The sequence below is a fragment of the Globicephala melas genome, chromosome X, assembly GCF_963455315.2.
Source record: "Globicephala melas chromosome X, mGloMel1.2, whole genome shotgun sequence".
Lineage (NCBI taxonomy): Eukaryota > Metazoa > Chordata > Mammalia > Artiodactyla > Delphinidae > Globicephala > Globicephala melas.
The window spans coordinates 49,936,748-49,944,763 of record NC_083335.1 but is presented as its reverse complement, the minus strand read 5'-3'; the positions used below and the strand labels follow the sequence as shown (position 1 = coordinate 49,944,763).

The following is an 8,016-nucleotide window of genomic DNA, read 5'->3' as shown; positions in this document are numbered from 1 at the left end:
TAGACTCATTAAAAGACTGAGACCTATTCATAGTACTACAGAACGTTGTCCCCACATACACACACCACCATATTTCTGAAGTCCTATTTATAGCAGCTCCTTTTACCCAGTTCATTATTTCCAGCTATTAAGAAAAATTTATAAGACATAAATACAGACAAGGCAAAAAAAAAAAAACAATTTGAAGAGACAGATCAGAACCAGACATGGAAGGGATGTTGGAACTGTCAGATCAGGAATTTAAAACAACAATAATTATCATGGTAAGGGCTCTAATGGATAAAGTAGATAGCATGCAAAAATAGATGGGCAATGTAAACAGAAAGATGAAAATCCTCAGAAACAACCAAAAAGAAATGCTAATGATTCAAAACACAGAAATGAAGAATTATTTCTGCTGGGCTTATTAGTAGACTGGACACAGCTAAGGAAAGAATCTCTGAGTTTGAGGATATCTCAAAAGAAACCTCCAAAACTGAAAAGCAAAGAGAACAAAGATAAACAAACAGAAGAGAATATCCAAGGACTGTGATACAACTACAAAAGGTGTAGCATACACATAACAGGAATACCAGAAGGAGAAAAAAGAGAGAAAGAAACAGAAGAAATATTTGAAAAATAATGACTAAGAATTTCCTCCAAATTAATGTCAGACACCAGCCTACAGATACAGGAAGCTCAGAGACCACCAAGAAGGATAAATGCCCCAAAAAAACCCAAAACCCTACACTGAAGCACACCAATAAGGGTGTTCACAGTGGCAATATACATAACAGCTTCAAACTCAAAGACGTACACTAACAAAAGTAACTAGGAAGAGATCATTTCATATACATGTGCTTCCAAAACTGTAAGAGAAAAACATTTATGTTATTTATAGTGTTCCATACCCTGGGAAAAGAAGAAAACACATACAAATGCTTAAAAAATACATACAAAACAAAATGCATATAACTATACAATTTCATATACAATATCTGAAATGTGTATAATTTATTTTAGGAAGTAATGAGTTTTATGAGGAAAAATAAAGCAGGGTAAAGGGGATAGAGAATATGGGGAAGATAGTGTTATGGAGGTCATGGAAATCCACTGGGTTAGATGACGTTTGAGCAGGAATTTAAGAGAAATGAAATTGAGCCATATAGACATATTTAGGAAGAACACTCTAGGCAAAAGAATCAGAATGGAAAAGTCCTGTTTTATGAACATGGTTGGTATTTGGGGGGAAAAAACATGGAGTGTATTAATGGCTTCCATGGAGTGACTGAGAGCAAATAGTGATAGGAAATGAGATCATAGAAGCAGCGGAGGGCCATATCTTTCTAGGGACTCATAAGCAACTGCAAGGAATTTAGATTTATTCTGAAAGAGAGGATATCTTTAGAAGGTGAGTGATATATATTTGTAAAGGATAATTCTGGCTGCTCTATGGTGAATAGACTAGCAGGGCAAGTATGGATGCAGGGAGAAGATTTAGAGGCTATGGAAATCCAAGTAGTATTTGGAGATGGTGAGAATGGTCAGATTATTACAAATATAGAGCTGATTAATTGAACGTGGTATATAAGAAAAAAAAAAACAATACTGATGCCAAGGATTTTGACCTGAGCAATTGGAAGAATGAAGTTGCCTTTTATTGAGATGTGTTATATTTGTAAAGAAAAATGTTCTATGTATCTATCTATATATCATAATGTAGTAGATATATCTGGTGTGGGATTAACAATGATTTTTTTGTTGTTTGTGTGTGTGTGTGTGTGTGTATCTATACTTTTAATTTGTATTCAACAAATGTATTTGTTTTCTATTGCAGCCATAACAAATTACCACAAACGTACTGGCTTAAAACAACACAAATTTATTATCTTATAGTTCTGTGGATCATAAATCTAACATGGCTCTCACTGAACTAAAATCAAGGTGTCAGCAAGGCTGCATTCCTTCCCAGAGGCTCTACAAGAAAATTCACTTCCAGTTTCTAAAGGTAACCTGCATTCCTTGGCTTGCACCCTGCTTCTTTCATCTTTAAAACCATTAATGTCAAATCTCTCTGACACTTACATTGACACACACTTCTCTTTGACCACAGCTGAGGAACATTCTTTCCTTTTTAAAGATTCTTTTGATTAGGTGGGGCCCACCTGGATAATCTGTGATAATCTCTGGGATAATCAATGTCTTTAATCACATCTGTATAGTCCCTTTTACCAGGTGGCTAGCATATTCACAGGTTCCAGGAATTAGGACATGGACATATTTGGGGGACTGTTATTCTTTCTACCACAATAAAAAAAATTTGTGGAAGAAATATTTGCATGGGTGATATTTAAAATATTCTTATGCCCATTACCCATCAATAATCACTGCTGAATTTTTAGTCAACTTCCTTCTAAACTCTGAGCATGTATGCTATCTTTTCTTTTTCCAATTAATATTGTAATATACACACATGTATTCATTGAACATTCACTTGTCAGTGTCAGGCCCTGTGTTTGACACCAGAGATATAAACTATAACTTACTTTACTTATATAACATTATATTATAAATATTTACATATGATTTTCAAATACCATATGGATGTACCAAAATTTATTCAACAGTACACTAATATTGGACCTTATAATTACCACATTATAATTCACACATAAATTTATATACATTTTTGTGTATTTTCTGGATATTTTATCTGTATGTATTGTTATAAATATGGTGCTCATCATTCTGCAACCATTACTTTTCAATTAAATATATCTTAAAGAACTTTCTATCTCAGTACATATAAATATGAATAATTCAATAGAGTGGATATACTATATTTAACTTAGTGATTATTATTATCATGAATATTTAAGTTTTTTTCTATTTGTTTTCTGTTATAGGCTGTTTTTTTAAATTGCTTTCCCCAAAGGTTGTGCCTATTTAAATTCCCTTCATAGAAGGTCAGCTTTGCAGGCAGTAGTGTTGGCAGCGGCAGGTGGGAAATGGCACACGACTTGATCTCCATCTTTGGCACCAAAAAAGACAAAGTCAACTATTCATTTTGTTTCACAATTGGAGTATGTCCTCATGGAGACAGATCCTCTCAGTCGCACAATAAACCAACCAGACCATTGCCTGCTTGAACATGTACCATAACCTTCAAAACTCTTCATTGCCTGCTGACAGTTTGTGCTGTGCTATGGGTGATGTCAAAATGCAAGTACATTATGATGAATTTTTTGAGGAGGTTTTTACAGAAATAGAAAAATAGGGTTAAGTTGAAGAGAAGAACGTCTGTGATAACCTTGGAGATCACCTAGGTGTAAACATGTATGTCAAGTTTCGTCCTGAAGAAGATGCAGAAAAGGATTTGATTGACTTGAGGCTCTCCTCTGGGACAGATGTCAGAGAAGCCTGATGCCACCAGTATGAAAAGGCAGTGTGTACAGGAGAAGGCTTCTGCAACTTCATGCGTTTGAAACCCATTTCTAGAGAATTGTGGTGAGAGTTATATGGACACCATTGCAAGAAGCATAGATGGAGGTCAGGGTCTGGGGACCAGAGTGTGGACAGAAGGTAGTGGAGAGATCATGAAAGATGAGGGCAATTTTAAGCCATGCCATTTTTACCCTATGTCTTCTAGAAAGTGTAGTTGATTGACCAAACTAGTTCATAATGGGAATTTTTTTAAACAACAGCGACAAAACCAACAAGGATGGGTTTCTGAATAAAATCAGTAATGATATAGTAAAAAAATAAATAATACTCATCACAAGTTTATGAAGCTGACCATCTCATAAAACATTGGTTATTGTTTTAATATTGATTTTTTATTACAAACAATATTGAATATTTTGTTTGCTAATGGCCATTTATATTTATTTTCCTAGTTTTTTATTGTCTCTTTATATTTTTACCACAAAATAGCATTCTTCATATATCAATAAGATTGTTTGGTTCTGGCCCCTAAAATGGGCAGGATTGAGCCTATATATTGGAGATCAATAGTACTAGCAGCTGAGTTGTAATTAGGAAAGGCAGGGACTAACAGACAGGTTATATTTGTTGTGCATAAAGACTACAAAATGAATAGCTATGAAATTAGGGATAGAATTAGATGAGGTTACCAAAGACAGAAACAAGCAGTTCAACATGGCTAAACAATGGATCTCATGTATTAGAAACATAATAAATAAGCTTAGAGAAGTGGGTTGGAGCTATATATTGTGGAGAACCATGAATTTCAGTTTGAAGAGTCTGTTTTGTTTTTGTTTCTCTTTTTCTGTAAGTAGAAAGAAATTTGTTAGGAGCTCCATTAGAGCTGCGCTGTAGTAAAATTAATCTCCCCACTGCTGAATTAGAATGGAGAGAGGCTGGAGTTAGGAAAACAAATTGAGTCCACTCTCTCACAAAAAATAAAAACAAACCTGAAGTGGTAGAAATACAAGACTTGTTAATTTAGCAACTGATCTGATGTGGGAAGAAGGGTGGGGAGTAACAAGAAAAAGTAAAAAAAAAAAATATGATTATAAGTGTTGATGTGAGGAGAATAGAGGTAAAATCAATAGAAAATAGTAAGGGAAACCATGCAGCAAAGCAAAGTAGTTAAGAACAAGGACCCTAGTGCTAGATTTTCAAGCTCAAGTCCTGGTTCTACTATTTACCAGCTGTATGACTGTGGGCAGTCACTGAAACATTCTGCGGCTCAGTTTCCTTATCTGTAAAATGGGAATGATGGTAGAAATTGTACCTACTTCAGAATTTAGTGCCTTATTTTATGTAAAGCACTTAGAACAATTCCTGATATTTTATTATTTACTAGTATTTTAAAAACCCCAAAAATGAAATTAAAATTAAGTAAATTTGAAGATCTAATTGGCTTTATCCAGTGATTCATGGGTTGGGCATCATCCCATCTAGCAACTAGAAGAGAGTTCTGAGTACAAAATGGGAAATTTTTATAGACAGAAGGAGGGTGGGGTAAGAAACTATTAACAAAATAAAAGAAAGGGTTATTTTCAGGCCAGGACATCTTTTTTTTTTTTTTTTGTGGGAGAAGGGAAAGCAAAGAAGTTACCATGCAGATTGCTTCTTCTTCCTGTGGGAGATGGAGAGGCACATGACTGATGACCTTACTTGTACATGACAGAAAATTCCAGATTGGTCCATTAAGATTACATTTAAACTGCAATTAGATCAGGTATTAAATCTAGGTTTGGTATCATGGGCTTTAGCACAAGTGATGTCATTTGAGGCCTGTGGTTTTCTTATAACACTATATTTTAAAAAGATGATATGCTAAGTTTTGGAATTGTTAAGTTTATTAATAACCTATCTCAGTATTGAGAAACAGTGGAAGTTGAAAATTATATCTGAAACTCAAATGATAAGGAGGGTTTGACACATAGATTTTGGAGTCAATTTCATAGGTATAACTGAAACTCTCTGGGAGTAAATGTAATAAACCTAAATAAAGAAAGAAAAAAACAAAGGCAAAGAGGGACTAGGGCGAAATTGGGAGAATATCTAACTTTAAGATGTGGGGGACCACAGAAGAGGAGTCAGCTAAAGATACAGAAAAAGATCAGTAAGATTGTTAACAGAACTAATAGGCTGGTGAAGACTCAGAAAAAAAAGGCAAAAGTTTGACGAGAAATTATTGGTCAACAATATGAGTGACTTCAGAGAGTCTGGACTTCTTTTGCTTGATATTATGGAGTTTTTAAGAGTTTCTATCCACATTGAAGAATCTCCTCTGGTTCCCCTTTCAATGAATTTCACTGTCAAGATAGTATTCTCTCTCCTGAGGATTAGAGTGACTGGCATCTGTATCTGCTTAGAAAAATGAGAAAGAAATAAAGCTATCCTTATATTATTTAGATGATAAAAAATGTTGTTATGTACTTGCATTGAAAATGGCTCTCCGAGTTAAGAGAGACAGTTCATGCCTCCTCTTGGTTCTGGGAAATAGACTGCCACTAGAATGTACTTAGAGAATTACCAGAATAGATGACAGATGTAAACATCATAGTGAAGGGAAAAGGCTGAAATAAAACTTCTGCCAAAACAATCCAATGAAAATGTCAGTTACTTCAGGTCTAACTTTTTGAATGTCTCATTCTGTAATTTGGCATGAAATTGGGAGTGGGTAAATTCAGGCAAGATACTTAGAGTAGGAAATTCTTAGTCTAAACAAGTTCATTAAAATTTCAGGGGCCTTTAACACCTCAGTAACAGCCTGCCCACAGGTTAACATTTATTGTTTTGAACTGCCAACATCTTGCTTTTATGGTATACATTTATATGCTAAATTGCCTATTTCGTTAAGCTGTAAGTTCTCATTTAACAGCATCAGAAATAAGATTTGACTATGCGTTTGTATTTTATTAGTGCTATACCAGACTTCCTAATAGCTCAAAATTCCTAAAGGCAGAAATTCATTGCATCCCCTTCATAAGATGCTTGCCTAAAATAATTTGTTATAAATACTACATTTGCATACACTTGAAGTTTTCAGACTTGGGTCATCAGGAAAAGTGGACAAAATTACTTCATTTAATTTTGCCTTTAAGCAAATCATAAGTGAAAAGTTTAAGCAATTATATAAAGAAAATAAAAGTACAAGCTAACAAATGATTCTTTTCTTAATGATTTCAGAGTAAATCAGCAGGAAACTCCAGGGAAATGGATGCTGAGTAATGATACACTATTATAAGCATTCTCATGTATAACATAGAGTTGCCAGATATTTGCATGGTGGGTGAGAGAGTTCACTTGACTCTATTGAACATGATGTAATATTATGAAGTATTTAACACAGGAACTTCAAAATCCAAACCTCAATTTGATGTAGTGAGAAGAAAAAGTATTGGTTAAGGGCACAGATTGAAAAGGAAATTGAAAAATCCTACTCAGAAAAAGACTCTCTACACTGGTGGATAGCAGAGACTAAAGATACGTTCCATTTGGGAAACACCATGTCACCCACACTTTTCCACCTATTTTCAGAACCTTTTTCTCCTACACTTGAAATGCATTGGCATCAAAACACAAGGAGAATACTAGATTTATATAAATCAAGGCACAGAATTTTTAACCCATAAATTATAAAGGATTTTATTCCCCTTGAAGATCTTTTTTTTTTAAAAAAATCTGGCATGAAAACGAATGAATGTTTTTTTTCTCCTTAGTGTTGAAAGAATTGGATATGTAAGGGAAATTAAATAAAGTGAAACAAATTTGTTGACTACTTAGTATGTGTCAGATACTAAGTCACTTTGTATTGGGCAGATTGGTCACCACTTCAACATGATTGTATCCCTTTTCATTTTGTCACAGCTTTTTGATTTAGGTGGTATCAATACAACACTTACTCCCAGCAACAGAATCTGATATTTTTTGTAAATTTCTTTGCTAAAGTTATTTGCTCAGTGTGGGAACATGACTGAGAAAGTCTCATAAGTGGGAACTCCAGGACTTTTGTTCAATATTTGGAGGAGACATGCTTTTTTCTTTCCCCCTTGATGAGAATAAGAAAGCATGTAAATCTGGGAGATGCTGTCAGCCACCCAGCTACGAGAGTAGTCAGCCCCCAGATAAAGCCAACATAAGAGAAGGGAAGAGCCAAGATATTTATAGGAAAACAGGGCTGCAATCCTCATGACATCATAAATCTCTATATCAAACCACGCTTCAGCCCACACTCTCTAACACTGAAAGCAAGCAGGACCCTCTGGGGCTCTCCCGGGCACAAAACCCTTTCCATTGCCCCCCACCCCACCCCCCATTTCTTGTTCTTAGGAAAAAGGTTTTCAGCCTTCTAGGCCTTCCCTGAGTTCCAAAGGGCAGATACAAACAGTTGTTAATCAGGGAAGGGCAGGAATGCAGGAAGAAACAATAGTGCAGTATGAGACCTTGGCCTGGTTCCTCCTTGGGAATGTGCCTAACAATTTTTTTCTTTTTGAATTTTATTTAATTTATTATTTTATACAACAGGTTCTTATTAGTATTTCATTTTATACATATTAGTGT

At 34.9% G+C, this 8,016-nt stretch overlaps 1 pseudogene; it reads left to right on the top strand.

Annotated features, from left to right (window-relative positions):
- Positions 1-2,987: 2,987 nt before the first annotated feature.
- On the top strand, positions 2,988-3,565 carry LOC115846751 (splicing factor U2AF 35 kDa subunit-like; annotated as a pseudogene).
- Positions 3,566-8,016: the final 4,451 nt, after the last annotated feature.